General features: G+C 47.0%; 1 protein-coding gene across 1 annotated transcript in view; it reads left to right on the top strand.

The window, feature by feature from the left end:
• The first annotated feature begins 18,396 nt into the window (after positions 1 to 18,396).
• LOC129129602 (hydrocephalus-inducing protein homolog) overlaps positions 18,397 to 26,787 on the top strand; it is a 23,151-nt gene continuing 14,760 nt past the window's right edge. Inside the window, exons 1-2 of the mRNA XM_077189894.1 lie at positions 18,397 to 18,406; positions 25,314 to 25,446. The gene's annotated coding sequence lies outside the window, so the exon portion shown is untranslated. The remainder of the gene's footprint in view (positions 18,407 to 25,313; positions 25,447 to 26,787) is intronic.

Genomic DNA, 26,787 nt, shown 5'->3' with positions numbered 1-26,787 from the left:
TGGGAAGATGTAATGGATTTTGGGGAAAATGGTGGATTTTGGAAAATAGTGTGTATTTGGGGAAACCTATGGTGGATTTGGGAAAAAGTGGTGGATTTAGGAAAACTATGGTGGATTTGGGAAAAACAAGGCAGATTAAAGAATATATGGTGAATTGAAGGGGAAATGTCATGGATTTGGGAAAAACGGTGGTGATTCCAGGGTGGTTCTGGGGTGATCATAGTATTTTCCATCCAGGTTTGAGAGAGAAATGGTCCAGGCACCAATTCCGAGGACGCTGCTGCTCCAGAGCCTCTGGAGCCTCCCCAAGGACATCCCATGTCCCAGGGGGGAAATGGGGCCATGGATCAGGAAAGAAAGGAAAGACAGGAAGATTGGGAGAGACAGAAAAGGTAAACATTTTTTTAAAATTAGGAAAAATGCAAAGAAATGGGGAAAAAAGAAAAAAAGGTGGAATAGGAAAAAAATTGAGAAAATAGGAATTAATTGGGAAAATAAAGGAATATAGGGAAAGGAAAGAAATATGGAAAAAATCAAGGAAAGGCACAAAATAGCAAAAAGTGGGGGAAATGGGAATTTTTGGGGATAACAAAGCAAAAAAATTGATTAGAATCAAGGAAAGGGAGCAAATAGCAAAAAATAGGGAAATGAAAAATAATCGGGATAATAAAGAAAGTAAGTGGAGGGAAAGGAAAGAAACTGGAGAAAAACCAAAGAAAAGAGGGAAAACAGCAAAAATTAGGGAAATGGGAATTTTTGGGGATAATAAAGCAAATAAATAGGAGAAAGGAAAGAAATTGGGGGAAAATCAAAGAACACGGGGAAAAATGGGGGAAAGGACAAAGGGGGAATGAGAGTGAAAAGGCAAAGAAATGGGGGGGAAAAGCAAAGAAATAGATAAAAAATGGGAAAGAAGAGGTGGGAAAGCAAAGGAATGGAGAAAGAAGAGAGAAATATGGGAGAAAAGGGAAGATATGTGGGGAAAAAAAGGGGAAGAAATGTGGGGGAAAAGAGAAGAAATGGGACAAGTGATGTGACCTCTGACTTGACTTCTCCTTCTCAGTTCCAGAGGCAGCTTCTGGAATGTCAGGAGCAGAGGAACAACCTGAGGAAGAGATTCCAGAAAACCAGAAAACCCAGGGAAGGAAGGCAAAGGAGAGGAAGTCAGAAACAGAGCTGGGGGAGAAGGAGAAAAAGTCAGGAAAGTCGGAAACCAAACTGGGAAAAAAGAAGTCAGAAACTGAATTGGACAGGAAAAAATTGGGAAAGTTGGAAACTGAACTGTGGAGGAAGGAAAAGTTGGAAACGACAGAAACTGAATTGGGGAAGAAGGAGAAATCAGGAAGGTCAGAAACAGAAATGGGGAAAAAGGAGAAGTTGGAAAAGTCCGAATCCAAAGGGATGAAGGAAAAGCTGGAAAAGTCAGAAAAGTTGGAAAAGTCAGAAAAGTCAGAAAAGCTGGAAAAGCTGGAAAAGCTGGAGAAATCAGAAAAGTCAGAAAAGTCAAAGAAGTTGGAAAAGTCAGAAACCAAGGGGAGGAAGAAGTTGGAAAAGTCCTCAAACAGGTGAGGCTGAAGGCTAAGAGACAACATGGTGTCTCCTAGCTCAGGATGACCTTTCTCATTGGATCCTTCCAGGGATCATCCCAAGATTCCAAAGGCCAGACAGCGCCAGGACCACTCTGGGCGTTGGCTCCAGATGCACACAGACAAAACTCCATGCTCCAGAGGAGGAAGAGGAGAAGGAGATGGGGAAGAGGTAAAAAAGAAGGAGAAATCCAAACAGATCCATCTTCAGGATCCCTGGAGCTTCCAAACGCCAGTGATTGCGGTTCTGTCGGCATCCAGCTCTGGCTCCAGCATTCCTGAGCATCCTGACCCCAAGGAGCCCCTGCCCAGCCCTGTGAGGCCGACGACAATGAGGACAAGCAACGAGAACTTCTGGCCAGTGCTGGACGCATCTCTGGAGTAGCTGGGAATCTCTGGGAATCTCTGGGAATCTCCAGGAATTTCCAGGAACCATCAATAAATGCCTCTGGTTGGGAGAGTGGAGGAATAACTAGGAGGAGCTTTCTTCCCTCACTCAGATTTTGCCTTTTTTGCCCCAAATCCCATTGGTTTAACCCAAAATTCCAACAGATCCAAGTTCAAATCCCAATGGATCCAATGCCAAATATTATCTGTCCCAATCCTGTCTTCGGGGGTAGCTCATGGTGATGGGGTATCCGATGGTCATTTGAGCCACAAATGGTCAGTGTTCCCCCTGGACCTCCCGCAGCTTGAGGGATATCACCAGAGGTGTGAGCATGGCCAGGACCCTGCTGGAGTGGAGCCAAGGCTGCCCCTTCCATTCAGGAACGAGGAGTGGCAGTGTGGGTGACAGAGTGAGTGTGGCTGCCCAGGGTATTGCTGCCCTGGGGTTTTCAGCACTGCCACCAAAGTCTCCCTGCTTCCCTGCTCCCTGGGAGCCTGGAACCAGCTTGTGCAGTGCCACCTGGGGCTGGGGCTGTCCCCACCAGGTCCCTTTCTGTGCCATCACTGCCCAGGAAGGTCCCACCCCGGTACTGGAGTGCTCCCTGCTGGCTGCAAGACAGCACCTGCCCTGTCCTTCCGGGGCCACCAGTGCCCCCTGCAGGTTGTGGCAAGAACTGCACTCAAGGGGGAAGGGAACTCCTGGGATTGTTCAGCTGTTGTTTATTCTGTTCTGTTTTGTATGTGTGTATATATATATATATATATGTATATATATATGTATATAAAATTTGTTATTCCTTTTCCTATATTTTTGCAATTACTAAGTCATAATTGAGAATTGGATGGGGGGGGGGGGTGTGATCTTTCCATTCTAGGAAAGTTGCCATCTTCCTGGGCAGACACCTGTTTTTTAAACCATGACGTTAATCTACCCAGTGACCTCACACAGCACCCCTGTGTGAGCACCCCTGTGCACCATTCTGTGATGTTACAATGCACCCTGTGATGTCACACCACCACTCTGTGACGTCACGCCTTTCTCTGTGATGTCAAAGTCTGTTCTGTGATGTCATACAGGTGCCTTGTGATGTTACAGCCCCTTCCATGATGTCATGCAGACACCCTATTAGGTCACAGCTCACTCTGTGAGGACACAGCTCACTTTATGATGTTGTATAGCTGCCCAGTGATATCACAGCCCACTCTGTGATGTCACACAGCCCCTTCATGTTGTCACAGCCATTTTGAGATTTCACAGCCCTCTCTCTTGGACATGCCCTCGTGTCACCTTTTGAGTGGGAAGGAGGGGTGGCCTCCAGGTGCATTTCAGCCCCCTGTGCCTGCAGTCCCCAGTGCCTGGAGGTGCCCAGCAGATCCCACAGGCTGTAGAACCTGTGCACCACCCCTGACAGCCATGAGTGTCCACCCTCACCCTGGTATACCTGGCACCACTTGGAATCCCAGTTGGAGCGTGGCTGTGGAGCAACAGCTGGGTTCATCAGGGCAGGGACCCTCTGGGTCCCCCCCAGAATGCCCCCAGTTCTCTGGCACCTGGCTGTCCATCTTGGGGAGGGTGATGAGCCAGTTCTGCAAGGGGCTGCCCTCCCGGCTCACTGCCTGCTCAGTGCTGATGTCAGTGATATCAAGGATGTTGCACAAGTCTTGGTGCTTCTGTGGCGACACTGCTGGGGTAGCACTGCTGCTACCCACATCACCACGCCATGGGACCCCTACTGCAGCCACCACCAGCACCTTGGAGCTGCTGCAGCTCCAGGACATCCCACTCTCTCCAGCGAGGATGGCGATATCCACACTGGATCCCGGGCAGGGGATGCAGGGACACTCCTCACTGCAGAGGTGCTGGAGCCACTTCAGGGCCAGCAGGGACTGGAATTTCAGGTGGGGCCTGTGTGTCCAGAAGCCCCTGAGCTCCCACAGGGATTTGCTGGAGCGGAGGTGCTGGCATGGGAGGAAGCTGTGCCACTGGATCTGGCCCTGCAGATGTACTGGTATGTAGGACTTGGAGCTGCTGAGGACAGGAGGTATGGGTGGGTGGAGGTGTGTCCCCAGGGATGTCAGAATGCCCCCATGAGTGTCAGGCTCTCCCAACAGATGACAGGTTTTCCCCATGGATGCCAAGCTGTCCCCATAGGGGTCACAATGTCCCTGTGGCTGTCATGGCCTGATAAGCAGTGGCTGCCAGGCCATCCCAGAAATGTCAGGTTTTCCTTATGGGTCCCATACTCTTCTCATGGGTGCCAGGCTGTCCCCATGGGTGCCAGTCTATCCTGATGGATGTCAGGCTGTCCACAGTGATGCCAGGGTGTCCCTATAGGTTCTAGGCTGACCTAACTGACTCCTGTCCTGATGGGTGTCCGGTTGCCCCCATGGGTATTACTCTGTCCCCTTGGATTTCAAGTTGTCCTAGTGGGTGCCAGGCTGTCCCTATGGGTTTCATGCTGTCCCCATGGGTGATAGACTGTCCTGATGGATGCTGTCACACTGTCCCCATGAGTTTCAGGCTGTCCCAGTTGGTGCCAGGCTGTCCCCACGGTTGGTGCCACACTGTCCCCATGGCTGCCAGGCTGTCCCCAGCAATGTCCCATGGATGCCACACTGTCCCCCAAGCCCCCAGCTCACCTGATGTGGCTGCAGATCTGTCCAGGGCTCTGCCGCTCCTCCTTGGTGACATGTGGCACAGCCAAGCTCAGCCCCTCCTCCTGTGTGAGCAGATTCAACCCCACAGCCACGAGACCCCATGGAAATCCCTGCGGGACTGGGCAGGGCACAAGGGTTTGGGGGCGTCATGATCTGCTAGTATTAGCGGGGTTGTGATGATTTGTTAACTGATCTCAGAGTGCAAAAACAACACAGAGGGGATTTCAGTATTGATCAAAACAAATACACCTTTTATTGAATGACCACAGCAAATGCGATTGAGGGATTAGGAAAGAGAAAAAAGATGAAGAGAGAGAGAGAGACAGAGACAGAGAGAGAAAGGGGGTATAGCTACCAAACGTAGAGATGAAATCTTTGTGGTCTAGGTCAATGGAAATTTGCCTAGTCATGTCAGGGAGAACCTCAAAGTCCTGGTTAACTCAGGGGTCTATTATAATCCTTCACCAAGGGTGGGGGGAACAGGTAAAAGACAATAAAGAATAAGTGTCTTGCAACCGCCGATGGGGGGAACAGATATTGAAGACGGGTACAGACAGTCCATGTCCTCAGCAGTGAGAGAGACCGATTGTTTTCTTGGTCCAGGGAACACACCTGGACAAACATCTTGCTTTGATCAGGCTAGCCCACACCACGTGTTAGGATTATAGGGGTCTCAGTCTCAGTCCTCGGGAGGGGGCTTCAATCTCCATCTGTCACGGTGGTAGTGAAGCAGATGAAGGGTTTTCCATGGGGGACCACTGAAGTTACCCCTGAAAGTTCATTTGGACAAGAGATGGGGAAATTCATGGGCTATTGTCAAGAAGCAGGGTGCAAGCATATAGGGCAAGATGGTCCTTTGCCAGGCCCTGCTACAAGCAGTATGCCATGGTGTCACTGTAGACACAGCTGCGAACAATCACTTGGCGAGCATCCCACTTCAACCAGGCCAGAACTCCAGTCAGGGTCCCCAGCGTCCTGATCTCTGTCCTTGTGATGGTTGTGAGGTAAATGAGAGAAACTTCAGACTGTCTCTTACAGGGGGGTTCTCCCATCTCCTGCTGTGACAGGACACCTGAGGCACCCCAAGACCCCTGGCCCATGGTTTTATTTTCCTCATGTCCCAGTGGCCACATCAGTCACATCCTGTCTGAGGCTCTGGGTTCCTGCTGCTTTCCTGGCTCTATCCCTGGGGTGTATTCCCCCAAGGGACACAGTGACCCCCATGTGGGCAACCTGGGGTGCCCTGCGCCCACTGTGGGATGGCCACGAGCAGCTCCAGGTGACCCAGGTAAGAAGATCCATATACCCCAGGCACTGGCAGGTGGTGGAGGACCCTGTGCCAATGGCCAGGACCCTCAGCCAACTATTGACATTGAGAGCCCACAGCCAGGACCTACTGTTGAGAATGAGCAAAAAACCCCAATCCCAGAACAGAGACCCACAGGGTATGCATGTTGCACAGTGTGCTGTATCAAATTCCTGTGAGCCCAGAATATTGGAATTAGTGCAGCTGTAGATCTGCACAAGAGAGCTTTTCACCCACTTTCTCTCTTTTTCTCCCTCTGGGCATGGAGGGAGCTTGTGACTTCAGCATGTGACTTGTGTGTGCAAGAGCAAATCTGGACAGAATTGGTTCAGGGAGGTTTTGGGGAATATCAGGATCTGTTCTGGGCACAGAAGGTGTTTTCCATTAGTCTGAGACTGTCTGCTGTGGAAAGTGGATTTAATGTATAACCAGATGAATGACTTTTGCATTTTATGGAGCTGTGCCTTCTCTTGGTTTTGTTTTCCTGACAATAAATGAACATCTCTCTGTATGTCGGACAGCTGCTTCTCCAAGGAAAGCAGGTGGGAGTTGGAGACAAGGAGCTGAAAGCTGCAGGTCCAGCCTGGGGTGGAGGGAACTCAGACTTGCACAAGGCTGCTCTGAGTCCCAGGGGCTGGATGGGGGAAATGGTGGGGTGGGGATAGGCACAAAATCTGATTGATTGTCAGACATAAAGAGTCTTGATTTTCAGGCTGCATTAGGAGGTGCTTGGGATCAATGTCAACTGGAGATTGCTGATACCAATCTATAAAAAGGAAAAGAAAGCTAAATAAGACAAAAAAAAAAAAGTCCCTGCATTTTTTAAAGATACAGTATATTCACTTTGAGTACATTTCTGAAATCTGTCTAATTTACCACAAAAGAGTTGAAGAATTTAAAACAAAATTATTCCCAGGGACTTGTCGTGTTAGAATGATTTGAAATATTAATGACCATTTGTCACTGAATTCCTGAACTAAAGAGCTGAGGACTGAATAAGCCAGCTGAGAATTAAAATTCATCAAAGAACCTTCAAGTTGCTAAGGGTCGATACTCACCAGAGTAGGAATGAATAGATTCCAGGGGTGTGCAAACCCATGAGCCTACTGGGGAGAGGGCAATAGCAATGCCCTAGAGAAATGCACCTTAGGCTCCAGGCATTCCTCACAGCTCAGGATGGGGAAGGAATCTTCCCCCATGGTGTTCTGCAACACTATGTTAATTTGTCTCAGTTCTGTCCTCCCCATTGGCCCGTTGGCCTTCCCTACCCCTTTTACCCTTTTATGTTCATATTCTAGTAAGTTCTCCTTTCCCTGTTACCCCATTCATTTATGTAACTCCACCTATCCACCCTAGCATTCCTATTGGTTTCTGTCCTTTGTACCACCTCTGTGTCCTCATCTCATTGGCCCTGATGCTCTTTTCCAAGCCATCTTTTCCTGTATTTATGCCCTAGACTCTCCTTTGTCTTTGGCCCCTGGATGCTTTCAGCATCACCTGAAATAAAGTACGTTGGAACTCCGTCTCTGCACCCTCCCATTACTTCACTGCCAAACTGCTGTGTGTGTGTGTGTGTGCGCGTGCAGGCGCTCTCATGGCTCCTACCTGTTGGCACAAGACACTCTTGGAGAAGGTTGTGTCTACCGCCATTGCGGACTGCAACACTGGGGTTTCTAGGATGCTAAAGAGCTGTTCAGGCACAGGGTCTCCATGGTGACATCCCAGGAGTCCCCAGGCTGCCAATGAGCCAGGATGTCTCAGACACTTACAAGGGGCTCCAGGGTGACATCCCAGGAGCTCCCAGGCTGCCAAAGAGCCCAGATGTCACATACACTCCCAGGGGTTCCTGTCATGGGCAGAGTGGGAGCTTCTGGCAAAGTTTATTAGAGAAGCTCCTGTTGGGTCACAGGGTGTAGAAAGGACCCTCAACACCCCAATTATACCCCTAAACTCCCCCAAACCAGGACCACCAGGTTTTCCAAACTTCTTCAAGAGGAGCCTGGGAGTCCCTGGATCCAATACAAGCCCCAGACTCTGTCAAGGATTTATGTGTAAAGGATTATACAGGTAGAATTGAACCTTTGTACAACTTTGTCCTGTTATGAATGAGGTCCCATATGTGCAATTAAATAAATCACAGCAGTTTTAATTGAGGTTTGCGATTTTGATTGAGATTAATTAATACAATCAGATATAATTCAAATTCAGTAGTTACAGAAAAGAAATTTGGCAGTAGTTTGACTAAAGCATAAGCAAAACCTGATCAATTGGGGCACGGGGAGGGCTTCCCACCCTGCTTCACATATGTAATGTATGTTAGAAATAATTCATGCTATAAAAACAATGTATTTTATAAAGATTGTGAAATCCAAATGAGTCTCTGACCACAAGCAGCCTGGGAGGTGGATGTCTATTCAAACGCTGAAATTCCTGAAGGTGGCCAGATAACAATCGGCATTTAGCTTATGAATAGACGCACCCAGCACGATGATCACCATTATCCCGAGCCATCTGCCTAAGAGCAATCATCGCCCTGTTGATAACATCGATCAGATAGCCCTGTTGATAACATCGATCAAGATAGCCGAAGTTGCCAGAAAGATACATGTGAATATGCAACTTCCCGGGATTCAATCAACGCTGGCTATCAGCCAGGAAATGGTGATTGTCCAGCTCTGTACAGTGAAAGAACCAACTAGGAATATGCAGAGTTACAAAAGAAACTTGGACTCCTTTGCCTCGAGCACAATAAACTGTATAAAACATCCCCGCTAGAAGCGGCTCATGTGAATGGGGGGGGATTCAATGCGATAGAGGTTGGATCCAAGTTTACCCAGCGCTGATCCCAGGCTTGACGCTTTCTCTTTGGCTGTGGTGGTTTTGAGGACCGTATTTTGGTCATGGAAAAAGATAAATAAATCTTTTTGCAATTTTGATAATTTGGCTTTCGATTGATCATCTACAACAGTTCTGGTGACCCTGACGTGATCTGAATTTGGGGTTCAGGGACCCCTCTCCGGTCAGGAGGTGCACTGCAGTCTCGTCCCGCGGCCACTGGAGCTGACAGGTGCCAGCTAGCTGCTCCTGGAGTGACCGGTGGAGACCATGAATCTGCCACTCCCAGATCCTCTGTGAGAACCCCTGAGTAGTGGCTCCGTCTGCGGCGTAGTGACACAGGCGAGAGCAGGACTGTGAAGCACTGAGGCAAAGGAAGGAAGGAGTGGACACATGTACGGATGCCAAGGCAGGGCCAGTAACAGTGTCAGAGAAAAACCGTTGGGGAGGCACTTTTAAAGGGGAAGGGTGTGACATGAGGAGCCACGAGGGACCAATGAACGAAGCCCAGGGGAGGAGCAAGGGACACAACTGAACCAATAGGAATGGTCCAGGGGAGGGAAAAGGCTCAGGGGACAAATCATATGTTAGGTAAGGGAAGACTGACATAGAAAGTTCTCGAAATGAAAGGGGGGTGGTTATAATGATGGACAGGCAACTGGCGGGAGGAACAAACCATTATGAGGGAGAACATAGGGGGAACTGAGGGTCAAACCAAATCTTAACTTATAAAAAATAACCAACTTTACAATAAAACCTGTATAAACGACACAATGCTACAGCGCCCTGCTGATTTCAGCAGCCTGACGGGATTGGGAATTCGCAAAACCAATCAAACACCAAACCGAAGCCAGAACCACAGCCAAAGAGGGATAAAATGGGATAAAATTCTTCAGATTGTTCTGAGCTCTCGGAAACTCAGAACAATCTGAAGAAGAATCTCTGAGGCTGCGATGCTTTTTTTTTTCACTTGGAAAATCGACGTGCATGAAGAATCCACATGGGAAAGGAACCATGAGTACCGTGTGGTTGAGTGGGGTGTGATCGAGCATGTGTGTGAGACATGATTCTATCATGAAGTGAGTGTGGACCCCATGATCGCAGTTCCACTCTCCTGCGAGGGAAGTGGTCGGTCAAGGGGGAAGCGAGCACTTTTTCTTGTCACACATGGGACCTGGGACTCGTAGGGAGTTCAGGGGATAGATCACAGTTGGGTCAGGAGGGTCTGTGCCAGGGACTCCTGAATTGGCAGAACATTGGTTTCTGCCAAGGAGTCCTGAACTGGCAAAGTATTGGTCTTTGCCAGGGAGTCCTGAATTTCATTTGAAGGTAAATATTGACTCAAGTTGTACTTTCTGGTTTTGTACATCTGTGCTCTGAAAGAGAATGCCAAAGGGAAATACAGTGTGAAAAACGCCAATCACTTGGTTTTTAAAATTCTAAAAGCTTAATAGTAATAAAATGGTTATAAATATAGTAATACAATTAGAGTAATAATAATTTGGACAATTTGAATTAGGACAATATGAGACAATAGAAACAAAGAGTTATGGACGGTCCAGGTACCTTTTTCTGGGCAGCACAAACTCGAAAAAGGACACACGTTAACAAAGGATTAACCCTGAAAAACAATAGCCTGTTGCATATTCATACACCTCATACATGATGTATAAATTCCATTCAAACAAAGGATTCGGTCTGGTCATCGTCAACTTCTTCCTCCTAATCTTAAGGCGCCTTCGATCCTTAGCCAGGCAGAAAGAAGTCAGTTTCTTCTGATAAGAAGGCAATAAATTCTTTTTCTCTGAAAGATTTAGGTTTCCTGTGGCTGCTATATCGCTGCAAGTCCTTTCTAAAAAAAAGCATCCTACATAGCATAGTTTCTGTTTTAACTTTTTTTTTTAATAACTTAAAACTGTATTTAACACACTACTCAAAAGAATTAATACAGCATTACTTTCTAACACAACACATATAATATTCATTTTAATATTTGTGAAAACCCAATCATAAAATAGGCATTTTTCACAGCTGCTAAAGACAAATAAAAATCTTTGATTTCAGCATTAGACACTTCCCCATGAGGAGCTCCTTCTCTCCCTCCTCCAGAAGGAATTTGATAGCTTCTTCCTCCAGTGGTGCTGGTTTAAGGACCCTGTTTCACCTCATCTCTGACTTAGCTGGGCCTGACAGTGAAGAGAGCACAAAGCAAAGGAACAATTTGGTTTAAGCCAGGGGCAGGGTGGGGGGTGAAAGGCGATAATGGGGATGCTGTGGAACGGTGTGTTTAGAGAGACAGAGCCAACAAGTGGCCAGGAAGCAGCTCTGCCTAAGCTGGGCCACGGGAATGGAGCAAGGAAAGAACAGAGAGGATGCCTCAAAGGAAGGACACAGAGGATGATCCCAGCAGCAGATTCCCTCAGAAGCTGCTCTCAAGAAGCAGCTGTTCAATACAACCCCTCCTGTCCAGGCAGTAGGAGCCATGAGGTGCTGTTTCTCTGGGCACCCTGTGCCACGGTCTCAGCAACCTTCGTTGTCAAGAATTTCTTCCCAATATCTCATCTAAACTTGCATTCTGTCAGTAGGAATCCATTCCCCCATGTCACAGGATCACAGAATATTCTGAGTGGAAGGGACCCACAAGGATTAGCAAGTCCAGCTCTGAAGTGAATGACCCAAACAGGGTCCAAACCCACAACCTTGGCGTTATTAACACCATACTCTGACCAACTGAGCTAATGTCCTGCACTCCGTGCCTTTCCTTGTGAACAGTCCCCCTCCATCCTTTTCTGTGTGATCATCCAGTCCAACCCCTGTCCCTGCCCAGACACCCCAACAATCCCAGCCTGTGCGTCCCTGGGAGTGCTGTCCAAACGCGGCTGGAGCTCTGGCAGCCTTGGGGCCGTGCCCATTGCCTGGGGAGCCTGGGCAGTGCTCAGCACCCTCTGGGGGAAGCAGAACCTTTTCCTGATTCCCAGACCGATCCTGAAGCGCTCCCCCTGGCCGGCGCTGCCCTCTTGCAGCACGGCCAGGCTTGCTCAGCAGGGCCCGGGAACCAAAGCGCAGCCGTACCACACATCCAGCTGCAGGTGTTTGCCTCCTGAACGAAAACAACTCATAGGAAATGCCCCTCGGGACTTTAGTAGTGTTTATACAATGTTTCTGGAGAACCTTTAAAATGGTTGCAGCAGTTTCAAGACCGGTCACTCCAAACAGTAATCGAAGGTAAACCTGTTTAACAAACTCAGATATGGAAACAGCAAAATCATGTCCTGAGAAAGGTAGTTACTGATTCAATAGTTCAGGGAATAGATGCAGGGCCAAGAGCAGTGCTGTTCTGTATTGACTGGCTGCTGTTTACCAAGCTATCAGTGCTGAACTGATTAATTTCCAGTTTGTTTGCATAGGCTATACTTACTGGCTCTTTCAGCATCCTATTATCTAGAGCTGGGCAAGAGATTGAAACCTGATTTGGTTTCCTCAGAACACTTAATTTTAAAAAGGTTCATTTGGGGTTCCCAAAAGGAACAGATACATATATACCTAAACTTTTTTGTTCTTTCCTATGGGAGTGTGATCACATCATTCACAACAGAGAAGCCATGCAAGGATGCCAGCTGTCTACATTCTATTTTCATTATTCAGCAATGACAAATGGCTGTTTAAGTATGAGCATTTTACCTGTGAGAACTTTTTTCTTCAGAATGTGACAATAAAAACATTCACTGTAGCTGTAACTTACACAAAGCAAATTGCTAATTGATACCATTAACATATTTACTGCTGTTTCAAGTACTTGCCAGGTGATTGTGGTGTCTGGTTATTATAATAATCCTGTGGAAATTTACTGAGAAGCCTAAATTCATTTGAACAAATACGATCTGGGAAGTAGTTTTTAAAGAGAGTAGGCAGAGACTTCTTGAACCAACTTAAAAGTTTAATGAAAGAGTAAACATGAGTTCTAATCAATAAAATCACTGTTCATTTGTCACTAAGCTAATATTCTTCATGCAACCAAAATGCAAAAGTAAGTCAGTGAGAGGGATTTTCTACAAGCCTTTTCTGAAACAGAATTAAACAGGACTTTGGAACTTTAGAACCAGTTCAGGTCAGATCTAAGAGTACAGTGCCTAAAGGAGACACAAAGATTTGCAAGCTCCAATGTACAGTTCATAGAAATGTGAGTAATATGGAACCAACTTCCCTCAAGTGAAAATTTCAGGGGGTTATACAATTTACAGAAAGCAAAGGTGGCCTTCTAATATCCAGAACAAAAGCAAATCTATTACATGTGAAAATATTTTCAAGTGGCCTGTTCAGAGATCAGACTGCAAAGGAGGAGTAATCGGTAGTCAAGGTTTGCCTATACAGAGATTACGCACAGACAAAATTCTATAATACAGAGAAAAGCAGGGCATTTTAAAATGAGCACAGCTAAGCTGGGAGCTACAGATCATACCAGATATGCATACAGTATTTATTTCTTCACTACAATTTCAGACACTGTGCTCAGTTCGACTGCTGGAAATGGTAAACTGAGAGTAGGGCCAATAATTAGTGCTTTGATTAGAAAGAGGCTTCAAACAAGTAATTGCATTCATGCTGTTGATTTTAGCAAAACTAGGCTGAATTCTGTTTAAATGTGGAAAACTACATGAGAATCAACCAAAAAAGGTGTCAGCTAGAAAGGGCCACCTTCCACTAGGAATTAGAAAAGCAAGGCTTTTCTCAGGATATGGAACTCACGGATGTAGAGGAAATACAGTAGGGAATTCATAGAAGGAAGGTCCTGCTGACTAGATCAAATAGGGGTCAGGTAGCCTCAAGGCACTAACAGTTCCCAAAAGAACTACTATTTAATGTCTCACTTAAGGTTGTGGATATGCCCATTAATCCATTGGAACAGATTTTCTACATTATCCCAGGTGTCACCCGCCACAATCTGAAGAGCAACTGTAAGACTACAAAGAAACAAGAAAAATCTCCTTTCATTTGCTACTGTACTCCCACGCCAAGAGAACAGAAAACTAGTTGAATTAATAAAATATACCCCATCTAGTAAGAACATCCTGTAATATGTTGCATGCAAGCTGGTTTTCGCTCATTTTGCAAGTAGGATTAATTTTTAGAAATTTCAGACTTTCATGTCAATCCCAGGTAATAGTGCAGTTTGGTAGACTAATCCGATGACAGGGAATGTCAGCATGATTGGATTTTAAGTGATGTGAATCTTGTTACTGGAACTATCACTCTCTTGTTTTATGAAAGGCTGACCTGGAACAATGACAGACAGGGTTCACCACATCTCAACAGCTGCAGACCTCTCCTTCAAGGCCCTTTTAAAAATATGCTTTGTTTATTCTGCTTTACCTCCGACTGACATTTTCTGACAGCAAGTTCTAACATGAATTTTTAAAAGACATGGACTTTGCCACAACAATGGATTGTGTAAACAAACACTGTGTAAGAAAATGGTATACAAATTTACCTTTAACACATACAACACTGATTCTGCTACACCACCTGCTACAACCAAACAGCTGATGTATGTTTTCAGTTAAAAACCCCACTATTCTACCTAGTCCTTCCCATTAATTGGACTCATGAGCTTCCCTTTTCCATCTCCCTCATTCTCCACATCTTTACTCTCATTGGTTACAGCAGGGCTCCAGCCCATTTTATTTCTGGTTAACTGGAGTAGGTAAGAATCTGGGCTTGTGATGTCAGTGCCTTAGTTAGAAGGAAGTACTTACTTAGTAAGGAAGTAATGCTTCCTGCAGGAAACATGGCAATTTTGACCTTTTAGAAGCAAGTCATGATCTGACTGGAAGATTAAAACTGAGCAAGCCAAACTGCAGTAGTAACACAAACTCATTCTGCAAGAGCATAGTTCAGAGAGGGATTATGGCTCATGGCAGGAAAGAAAACATAATGTCCTTGTGTTTGATTATTTGCCTGAAGAGAGCTTTGGCAGGGGAGGAAAGGTCAGCTTCAGCAAAACCAGTAGAACATTAGAAATACTGACTAATGAAAGGCTTTGGTTCTTCCATTTACTTGGCAGAAAAGATAGCTTTCAGAGCAAAGGCATCTTGATAGACTCACTTTTCTACAAATGCATGACATTATTTGACTTTAACATACCTATATTCACATTCTTTCATTCTGTGCTGATGAAACAATAGTTATGAATGTCTCTACTGTACAAAATTGCTGTAGTTAATTTTGTTTTTTCCACTTAGAAACTTACATCAGTAATTGAACAACAGCTGAGACTGAAACTAAATTAAACACCTAATTCATCAAGTTATAAACTCATTATTTAAAAATTTAATTATTTTGTATGACAGTTTAGTAGATTGCTTTATTATTATGGGCTGACACTGTATAATTCATCATATGCCAAGGCAATATTCAACAATGCCAAGGCTTTAGTTGCTGTGATGATGTGGTGCTCAAACTGATGCAGTCCTTAAAGTTCTGGTTTTGAACCTTTCATTAGGCTTTAAAAAATGCTTCACAGAGGATATTGTTGTAACAGAACTGTTTGTACTCAAGACTCTCAGTGAGGGGAGTTGTTAAACCAAGTAACAGCTACAAAGCTGCACTGTTGGAGTAGCTCCAAGCAGTAATGACTATTCACACATCAAGATTACCCTTTATTCCACAGTTACATCCACACAGACAAAGCTCATCCCTCACTTGAGCTGAAGCAGTTGTGGTGTCACTCATCAAGTGCAGCAGGAAGCTCAGCTTTGGCAAGAAGGCTGACCTTTAACTTGATTGGCAGAAAAACGCTGTGCATTTATAACTGCAAAAGCAGACTGTAAAGCTGAAGTCTATTAAATACTGCAATCAGTATGATTATTAGGCAAAAGAAGCTGGTCAAATTGCAGGGAGCATTATCACTGCATTTAAGCTGTAGTTAGGTAGAATAAAATGGACATGGGAATATTGGAGAAACCTAAACCCAACAACAAAACAAACAGCACTTTTTATACTGATGGCAGTGACTATCCTTAAAGGCATCTTTTTTTTATACTTCAAATGATAATAATGTTTATGTGTTCTCATAGTCCCAAATAATCATTGTCTTTGACCGATGATTCTAATTCAGTCAGAATCTCATACCCTGCCTGTGTATTCGCCACCAGCAGCTTCCCAGAGGCAGAAATGTTTCAAGCTGTCCAGCTGGGTCAGTCAAACATCAAGCCATGAGCAGCTCTGCACTCACTAAAGCTGCTCTCAGTGCTGTGGCACAGCCTGAGACAGCCAATCCCAGTGCCACTGCCAGTGTCTCTCCACAATCAACAAGGCATCAACAAACCTGATCTAAAACCAATGCTGTACTTAAGCTTTCACTTCACTGGCTTTCAGACATGGAGAAAACAGTAACTAAACCAGGCAGAACAGAACTGCTGACACTCACCCAGGGCTCAGCTGCGAGTTCATTCTGCATGTTCTTGGACCATTAGGGCTGATCAATTTTGAGTACTTGCAGAATATGCTTAGTCCAGCCAGGATGAGCTTCTATATCCATTGCCTTGCGCTACTATAATCTGTTCTCTGAAATTTCCTTGAACACCTGTCTCTAGTTTTATCTTTAAATGTAGGAAGCTATTCTGGCCAATTTAAAATAAATGGCAGTAATTGGTTATTTCATTTTTGGCTGCCATGAGTTGTTGGAACCCAGGGCACAGGGAATATTTCTCTGCCTGTCCTGAGATGTCCTGATCCCCAGGAAAACACTGCTTTTAACTTTTATTTCCATGGAGAAGGCTTCCAAGACTCTGAGATTAATTGGAATCTATGAGCGTGTGAAATAAATAGTAGTACAGCTTATCACAGAGTGAAAAACTCTTGAGTTTTGGGTTTTTAGTATGGAGATGGGTAGGAGACGATGGAGGATTTTGGGCATTGTCTGATCTCCTTCTTGTTCTTCATCTACTCCATTTTCTGTAGTGTTGGGAGCACAGGGTGATTGGTTAGAAAGAACCACAATGTAGATGCTGTGTGGACAGAATATTGGTAGAAAGGTAGAAACAATAGTGACTGATGGGAATGGTATATAATGAATACTTCAGAGGTTTAAATATAAGTACATGCATATTCCTCCACTGCCAGGTATCATGTACCTACCTACCACAGGTACCCAGCAAGAATATTTGCTTCCACTCAGAGCTTCTCAATAATTAAAAAAACTTCAATTCCAGCTATCAACTTCCATTAAAAGAGCAAAACACTTTTTAAGGTGCCAAGTTGGTAATGCAATATAGGTGCATAAGAAATGTTTGTGCTTCACCTTTTAAAAATTCTACTCCACAAGTCTCATGGCTCAGCCATGCTGCAGGACATCCTGAACCCCAGGATGGTGAGCAGCGTACAATCTCCAGCCCCATCTGAAAAGAAAATCGCTTGTAATTTGACTTGAATTGGATATTTGTCTGTCTTAGTTCAATCCTGTGTTGCTCTTCTGTCACCAAGTCTTTAAAGCGGTCATGCAGGCACTCTGTGGGAAGGTTTTCCACACACTTAGGGACAACATGGCTGTAAGATCTCTGTTCCCTTATTCCATTACAACTTCCTTAGGCTGCACAGAGTGGTAGACTTAGAAACATCATAAACTAAGAGGGTTGGTCTTTTCTTCCCTCCTTTTCAAAAGTACTTTCTTAATTCTGGTTAACTCAGAAAGTTTTTCATTTCTAAGTCTTTCTACTAAGACAAACCAGTTCTGCTGAAGACACAATCAATCTGTGCTATTGCTCAGCAGCAGGAAGGTGGATGCAGTAATTAAAAAAACCTAAGTTCTTTAGAATATATAAACCTACCTATTACAGATAAACTCAGAAAAAGTATTAGAATCTCGAGTTTACTGCAAGGAAACTTACAACAATTCTGATTCTAGTGTGTTTTTATTACAATGCTGGGAATACAACTGAAAATTGTATTTCATTCGAAGATAAAAGGTTGATAAAAATTGTAGGTTTTTTTCCTTTTAGCACATCTGTGTTCTGAAAGAGAATGCCAAAGAGAAATACAGGATGTGATCATGTCAGTCTTCTGGACCACTGGTTCCTGGCTGCTGATGAGGTGATAAACCATGACACCAGGAAATGCCTTCTGCTCCTTGTGTGTCCCTAAGAAGAACGAGCAGGTCCCTGTTACTGCTTCAGCTGGCTGATTCCCACTTGTCCCATGCGCTGCACACAAAATGTCGAGAGCCTGGGTTCCCCCTGGCCCCGCCTTCCTTGTGCAGGAGCAGTCCGGAGCTGGGGCCGAGGCCCCGGCGATATCGAGCGCTGCCGCTGTGGCCCGGGACGTTCCGGGACCCGGAGCGGATTCCTCCCCCTCCGCCCGGGGCCCGAGGGAGCTCCAGGGCTGGAACGAGCGGGGCCCCAGGCCCGCCCGGCGTCCCCGGCCCCGCCCGGCCCCGACAATCGGGTGCCGCGGTTGCCGGGGAACCGCGAGCGCGGCCACAGCGGCTGTGACGGCGCTGCCGCCTCAGGGGCCGCAGAGCGCGCTCCGGGCTGGGTGTTCACAGCCTGGGCTCGGGCAGCAGCTGCATTCAGCCATTCGCCGAGGGACTTGTGCACAGAGATTGTCTCTGCCAGCGAGGAGGCCTGAATTTCGTTTGAAGGTAAAGACTGACTCAAGTTGTACTTTTTGGTTATGTCACATCTGTGCTCTGAAAGAGAATTCCAAAGGGAAACAGAGGATATGATCATGCCACTCTTCTGGTGCAGCAGTTCAGTGGCATGTACAGCTGAATAGATGAACGATATATTCTCTATATATCGATTGTGCGGTTTTTTTTCACTGAAGAAATGCAGAATTTCCTAAATGTACTAGTCTATAAATTTTCTTTCCTCTAGTGAATACTTAAACTGCTTAAAGGTGAATGAGTTCTGCTCCAGTTTCAGTGGGTTGTTATTATGATCTAGTTATTAAAATTATTACGGAGATGCCCCTGAATTAAGGTGCAAACGAGACCATATGCCAAAATCAGTGGTCTGGATTTTATGTAACAGCAAATGTGAGGAAGAGAGAGAGAGAGAGAAATAGAGAAGGGAGTTGGGGAGGGGGAGAGAGTGACAGATTAAATAGAAAGTATCACCATTGCATGGATCTCACTGGCATACCATGAAATCCTCTTTTGGTCTTCTCTGTGGTGAGGTCTTGCAAAACATAGACTCCAATGGATTCATGCAGATTTGGGGAAGGTGGGACTGCCCAGGTACCTCCCTGGGATGGGGCAAGTTGGACTCTGTCTCTTGCTACTTTCAAATAATAGAAAATCTTTAGCACCAGTATATCCTTTTGAGCCTGCTGTGAACTGGGTTGTGGATTTTCAGATCTGTTGTGTTACTTTGCATGCCATGCAGTCACCTGGTGCAAGGCCTCAGGAATGGGTCTGGGAGCACTTTGGAGGTCTTTGATGGGTTATGACACCCCCTCAGCTGCCCCTCATAATGTCCCCTGGAGATGGCCTTCTGGGGCTGGGGGGTTTTAGAGCTGAGTCAGTTTGTCTGAGGGAGGATGGGTGTCCACTGCCTCTTACCAGAGGTTGCGCCACACGCCCAAAATTTCCTCCTCCTGCCTCTGTTGATGGGAGGGTTTTGTGCAAACGTGGCCTCAGCAGATGAGTCTGTGGCTATGACTTCCCCAGCCTGAAGGCAGACGGAGCTGATTTTCAGCACAGCTGCTGGGTTTGGCTTTGTTGTGGATACATTTTTCTCAATTAGCCTTATTTAGTTCTCCCCAGACCTGAGCTAACAGGACAATAGTGTCACCTTGATCTTGTCTCAAGTTCCCTTAGGTGGCTTAACTCACAATCCCAAGTTCCAGTCAGGAGGCATTTTCAGGGAGGGGTGGGCTTCAGTAGTTGCAGCTTCTTTATTTGTCACAATGGGCAAAAAGTCCTTCATAATAATATTTAAGCCATTAGCCATAACATTCCAGTCTCTCCTAAGTCCTATGAGGAGCAGCTGAGAGAGCAGGGGTGGTTTAACCTAAAGAAGAGGAGGCCCACTCTAGCTATTTTGAAGTAATATTTAAGTTACAGCTTTGTCTGTTCCAACTCTTATTAATGTTCAGCTTTTGAGCTCCAGGTTTCAGTATGATCCATCTTTGAATTGCACAAGGTAGCCATAGAGTTCAAATAAAGTCCAACTAGAGGCCTGACAATACTAGCTACTTATGCCAAACAAGCACTTAGCTACTTTCAAATCATATCAAATTTTTTAGCACCAGTATATGCCTTGAATCTGCCATGAATTGGGTTGTGGATTTTCAGAGTTCCATTGTTGCTCCTTCCAGTTTTGTTGAGGCATTGTCACTCATCTGCAACATCCTCTCTTGGAAATGGCGTCTGGATTGCCAAAGAAGAAACCAACACCTCGTCTTTTGTCCAGGAAAGGACTGAAGCCTGATGCTGTGAGTAGCCCCTGGGGCTGTGTTAAGGCTGGCAGTGCCCTGGTGTCCCTGCTCTCCCTGGCCCTGTTGTCCAGCAGTGCTGTGAAGCTGCAGAGCCCCTCCCCAGCCCTTTGTGCCGTGCTCCTGTTGCTGGGGGCTATCCTGGTGCACTAGGGAACACTGTGGGATGCTTCAGTTGTGCCTTGCCTGGCTGTGCCAGTGGAGCCAAGTGAAACCAATATACAGCTGAAGCCCTGAGCATGTGTTCTGTCCCTTTCCCTTTGCCACAGGAATTCCTTCTGATAGGCTGGGCACTCACCTGTGCTGCTCTGACCAAGCTGCCCTTGGCACCCGGACATGTGGCGGAGGAAAGCTCAAACTCTGCCCAAAGCCTTGAGAGCCATGGCTGGTCCCAGCTGGAAGAGCTTCCAAAGCAGCTGTTCTCTCCCAGCTCCTGTGTGGGCACAGATCCAGCCCTGCAGGCAGCACTGGGGCCAGGGCCACAAAGGTCCCTTGCTGTCTGCAGCTCACTTGACTGAAGATGCCCCACCGCTGAGGCTCTGTCCAGGAGATCCCTCTGTTTTCTTCTGTGGAGGGCTCTGTCAGCCCAGACAGAGAAAACAATTAACAGGGAGAACTAAAACCTGGACACATTCCTGTGCACCTCCTTCTTGGTACAGCGATATCTCCTTGCTGTGAGTTCTGAGTGTCGTGTAGGGATGGAGTTCAGGCAGTTCTGAGAGCTCCTCCCCATTCTCTGGAAAGGTCACTGCCTCAATCCAATGAAACATAAGAGGAAACAAATGCCCAAAGAGCAGAAATCCCCAACCATGTCCCATCCAGTCACGGAGAAGCTCATGGGACAGAGCCATGTGGCTGGAGTATGTGTATTGCACTCTGTATTATTAATTGACTGATGCTAAGTATTTCAGCAGGAAACTTCCAGGCCTTCCAGGACTGTCCTAGTGGCTGTGATCACAAGTTATTCACCAGTGCCACTTGTTCAAGAAAAGTCTTTCTGAACAAGCGCATCTCTGAGGCTCTAGCTGGTGTATTTTTGCCTTTCAGCTGCTTCCCTCTAAGTTCCAGAGGGAGAAGTTTCTCAGCAGGAAGAAGGAGGCCAGCACTGGGGGGAGTATTCTGCCCAGAATTGGCCCATTTCTAGACATGACTGAGACTCACCCAAAGGTAGCCTTTTCCTGCTCTTTTCCTTTTTGTTTAACATGAAGTTTGAAGACAGTGTGTGCTTGTGACAGGCTTGCCTCCAGCAAAATACCTCAGTGTCCAGGTCCTGTTGTCATTGCAGAGTGCTGGTAGTGGTGGACTGGGAGTCCTGATCTGCACTAAGCCAACACAAATAACCTCTGCTGAAGTTGCTGGGGTGTGCTGGAGTGTAGCTGCCATTGCTAGCAGGGGGAAGGCTGGGGACACAAAGGCACAACATTGCCATTTGCCATTCTCCTGCTGAAGGAGCCACCTCTTGCTTTGGTGTGGTCACCATCAAATGCTTGGGGTCACAGGATTGCCTCCAGAGTGGCAGCGTTGGCCTTTGAAGGCCAAGGATCTGCAGGAATTACTTCAGATTTAGCAAAACAAATTGCATTACTGCTTTGAGTTGGAACAATGTGTTGGACCTGGAGTGGTTGTTAGATTTTGCAGGCTGCCAGATGTACAGGGGACTGGCCCTGGGCAGAGGGGAATGGATGTGCTTTATCTGGATCAGTGCCTACTTAGAGGTGTGTTTAAAGCTGCTTTTCTGGCAGGACTGGCTCCGTAGAAAGCACAGTCCAAAGGGGTAGGTGATTGAGGTGGGCTGTTGAGCAGGAAATTGGCAGCAAGAGACACGGAACACAATCCAGGTTAAGGATTGTCCTAGAGAGGGGCCTTGGGAACACCTCAGGGAAGGTCACAGCTAAGGGACAGTGTGCTGCAGCCACTCCCTTCAGCAGAATGTGTCTGCTGTGAAGTCACGGAGGAGACCTGCTTGCGTCTCTGCAGTGACAGCAGTGTGGCCGGAGAAGGCAGACAAAGCAGGGCAGAGTTTTCTCCAAGCAATGTCTCTGCTCCAGAAGCATTTGCTGTTGTGTCATTCCAGACGTGCCTCTACAATGGCATTAAATAAGATAGCAGTAATAACAAGAAAGCACCCATGTAAAGCTCAGGGAAAAAGGAGATACCAACTCTACTTTTACCCAAGTTGCTGAGAAAATAACTGAACCTTATCCTCATTCAGCATTCACCTCACTTGTGTTTTTTATTTTCAGCTCATTTGTCTTTTTATTCTTGCCTTTCCCTCTGTTTGAAACACACTAACTTTTAAGTACAACGAAAGGCGACAAAATAATCAAAGCAAAAGAAAAGTGTTTATTAGTCACAATTCAGCTGAGCCGGGCATGTCTCCCTCCCCAAGAGCCAAGCACACACACACACCCTCCGAGAAAATGGCAATCTTTGTATCCCCTTTGTACCCGGCTGGGGCGGTCCCTGTCCCCTTTCCCATTGGATGGGTCTTAGGAGCTTCCATTCTCTACTGACCACCAACTTTTCTGTCCCCTCCCCTCTCATCCTCCTTCCTTTTGGTCAGGTCTTCAACCCCATCCCTCTCCCTGCGACACTCAACAAACCAACCTGAACAAGTCCAAACCACAAACAACACACAGAACCAACAAATTCCATTGTTTTGCTTCATAACCTTTTGGCTTCAGCCAAATATCACCTCATCTCTCACACCTCCTCTGGTCCTGTGCTCTTCTTTCTGATGTCAAAGTTCTAGAGCAAAAAAGATATTTGCAGTTGTGTGGGCCTCGGTTTCCCGGTCTCAGAGTAAAGGACATCCCAAAATTGTTTCCCATGGGGTCTCCTGTCAATTCATGGGTTTAACTTACTCCATGAGTGCTCAGTCAGTGCCCCAGAGCTCTGTGACCACATGGGCACAGAGCTGTGCTTAAGGAAAGTGCTGCCTGGCATTCTGGAGAAAGAAAGCTGGAGAAATCCATGCCAAAAGAGCAGCTTGGCTTGAGCCTCCTCTGTGTGGCCCAGCAGCTCTGGATCAGCTCAGAGCAGAGGTGGGTGAGCTACTGTTTGCCCAGTTGTCAAACCATCACAGGGCTGGGCAGACGTGCTCACCCAGAGTCTGTACTTCACTGGGGATCAGTGGAAGATTCTCCTGCATGAAACTTCCTCCCAGCAGCTGAAGCTCTCCCTGCTCTCTCTCCTCTCCAGCTGCTGTCAGCTGCCCCAAAACAGAGCTGGTTTGGGATTTCTCCACCAGAGATGGTATTTCAGAACTTCGTTGCTTGGGAGGTGTCTGAAATGGTGCTGTCTCTCATGAATAAGGACAAGGTAAGTGCTGGCACCCAGAGCTTTAACACTGTGCCGGAAGAGGAGAGAGCTGTCATTCCCCCAGTGTACAGCAAAGCAAGTTATCTGCTGCAGCACATGCAGAAGAAAATGTCTCAGCACCTTGTTCTGCAAGATGGTGGAAATCTTCCTGTGCTGGGAATTGTCCCCTGATCTTGGCCATGCATTGATGGTGTCTATCCCAAAGGAGTTTCCTTCTCTTGAAAGCTCTGGATTGATGGGAATGTTGAGGTCTGTACAGTTCTTATCTGTTCTCATGCTTTGCCTTGAGTCTATAGCACACCCTGTGTCTCCTTGATTAATCTTGGCTCCTGGTAGGAATCTCTGCCTCTCTAGGCCAGTTTGGCTCCCTTTGTGCAGCTCACAGTCAAAGCTCAGGGGCTGAGTCTTCTCCACTTTATGCTGGAATCACTTCTTATTAATGGCACTGGCACTGCAGGAAAGGTGTTCTGAAAGAGCCCTGCAATCAGACTGATGGAGCAGAAGCAGTGAGAGGCCTTTACGTGCCACTTGAGGCTCCTGCTCAGCTTCATCCAGCTCTGCTCAGCTTTTCCAAAAGCAACATGGTGCTCTGCTTTCCCTTTGGAGAACACAGGACATCCAAAGCCATGTGCTCCTGGAGATTTCCACCTTCACTTGAAGAAATTGGGATTGTTTTACAGTTTCCCAACAGAGCTGAGAGGGAAAAATTGAAAAATGTCAGCAGCTGTGTTCCAGTGTAAAGAGGAAAACTTGAGACCATTTGAATTTCAGTCAGGGAAACATTTTCTCAAGCGAGGCTTGCGCCAAGAGTGGGCTGGTGGGAGGAGACAGGAGGGAATCCAAATCATCTGGTTTAGACTTTTGGAGAGCATTTTGGTGCTCAGGGGTTGATGATATCAGTGTGCTAGAAAATGCCTGTTTGCTGTGTCTGTGAACTCCAGAGGGCAGAACCTGGCCTGCTGGCTGCAGGCAGGAATGCCCAGCAGCCCAGCTTGCTTGCACAGGCAGCAAGAAGCTCTGGAGAGCCAAGATTTGCTTTAATACTGGAACCACACTGTCAGTCAGTGCTGGTCATGTTTCTCCAGGCAGAAAATGCCTTTGAAGCCCATAGTCAATAGGCACAGCCTGTCTGTGTTTCTGTCACTTTTGGCAAGCTGATTGCTCTCCTGGTTTTATGATTCTTTCTTGCTGCTTTACTGCCCATTTAAGTTCTCTTTGCCATCTCCTTGTTTTAGGGATTGTCTTGCTGTGTTCCTTCCTTCTTTTGCTTTTCAGGTTTGCTTTTATTTCCAGTAAGGCCACAGCGTTTGCTCTCCTCTCTTGCTGCTCTACCTGCCTCACTCTATCCCCACAACGTCCCTACCCCAACCTGATCTGCTAGAAGGGAATTGCTTCCTTCCCCCAGGATAATGTGCTGTTTTGCTTTTAGGTAGCACATTCCCTCTCTGGACCATGACAACTTCATGGCTGTGTGGTGGCAGAAGCCAGCAGGTTTTTTGGCCTTATTGAATATGCAGATGACTTGGTTCAGGTGTTCTGTCTCCATCCTGCTGGTGCTGACCTGCTCGGCCCTTCCTTCCCAGCAGGCACTGCCCTAATGGCCCTGGCCAAAATGCCGGAGCCAGACAGAAGGGATTCAAGTTCAGCCTTGTGAATGATGTGCCTGTGCCTGCACAGCTGAAAGTGCTTTGGAAAAGGGGCCAGGGAGGGATGTCAGCAGGGCACGGACAGGTCTCCTCTGGTCCTGTTTCCACAAGTGGCAAAATCATCATTTCCTGTCTTTGCTGCAGATGCCTCAGCTGGTGAAGGTGTGCATGGAGAGCTGCCCTTATTTCCAGCTGGCGTGCCCCAGGGATGTGTACCATATGGTGCCAGCAGGCGCCTCTGCCCGTGCGCATCCGCTTCAGCCCCGACGAGAACAAGGTGAGGCTGGAGGAGCCAAAGCACAGAATGATCTTCAAAGCCATTGCACTCTGGCTCCAGCCCATTGCATGCTGTGAGCTGGGCTCCAGGCCGTGGGCAGGCAGCCTGCAGCCAGTCACACCTTGGCACGTGCTGGCAGGCACTGCAGCCAGGCCTGACAGGCTCTGCTTCCCCTCCCTGCACATCCCTGAGCATTGCCAGGGGAAGATGCACAGGGAACAGGATGAAAATGACAGAGGGCTGTTGATAGATGTTGGGCCATCTCTAGGTCCAGTGGAAGGGGTTTCATTATGATGGAAAACACCAGAGGAGCAAAGAGGTCAGGGAGCTTTCCTCCTTCCTGACTGGCAACAGCTTCCCTGCCTGCCCCTGGGCTGGAGCAAAGACGGTGCTTTTTCACCCCCTCTGTTCTCCAGCCTTGCAGCTGCGCTGTCCCAGAGCACAGGTGACCATGGCACAGCTGCAGGTCCAGGGCAGAGGATGTGCTGTGCCTGTGAGCCCGGCCTGGCACAGGCACACTGGGCTCTGGGTGCCCTTGGTCAGCAGGAGGTTGCTGAGCTGCAGGGGACTTGGACACCTGCCTGAAGGAGCTGGTGTAGGGCAGGTACAAGCTGCAGGCAGAGCTGTGAGCTCAGAGCCCATGGCAGTGACACTGCTGTGGCTCTGTCTTCATGCCTGTCACTGTGCTTGCTCTGTCAGCTGGCACCCATTCCGTGCCAAAGGTGCTTTTGTGGGCAGGTTTGAACAGCAGTGCTGAGGCCCTGGCAAGTCTGATCTCAGTGCTGGGATCTGGAGGGTTAATGTTCTGATCTGGAGGCTTGTTCATACGGAAGGGTTGAGGACATGGCATGGAAGGGAGGAAGCCTTGCAGGGAAACAAAGAGAGGCCCTTTCCAACAGCATCCTGCTGCCTCTTGGCACTGTTCTTCTCCTGACTTGGTTGGAGAGGCAAGGTGAGAGGGGAGTTCTGAGCCAACTGATGTTTCTACACCAGGCCAGAGGTGCAGGATCTCTTTGGGTGCAGCTGTTTTCTCATCTTCCTTTTGCTGCTTAGAGTCAGTTGAACACTTTGTCCTATTCTCAGACAGTGGGAATATAGAAACCTAAAGAGGAATGTCCTGTGTTCCCTAGCTCCATGCTCCTTAGAAGGGACTTAGGAATTCTTTAACATCATTCAAATTTAGAGTAAAAATTATGGTGGCCTTGGGTATGGGTGTGACCCAAGTGACACAAGAGCTGAATGCCACAGAGATAGGTTTTGCAAAGTGCACTGGTGCCTTTAAAATGTGACATATTTTAAAAAGAACTTAGTGTTCATTTGAGGGTGCAATAGGTAAATTGA

The sequence above is a fragment of the Agelaius phoeniceus genome, chromosome 23 (assembly GCF_051311805.1).
Source record: "Agelaius phoeniceus isolate bAgePho1 chromosome 23, bAgePho1.hap1, whole genome shotgun sequence".
In the NCBI taxonomy this organism is placed as follows: domain Eukaryota; kingdom Metazoa; phylum Chordata; class Aves; order Passeriformes; family Icteridae; genus Agelaius; species Agelaius phoeniceus.
Note: the sequence above shows the minus strand (reverse complement) of the source record. Positions and strands in the feature narration are given on the sequence as shown.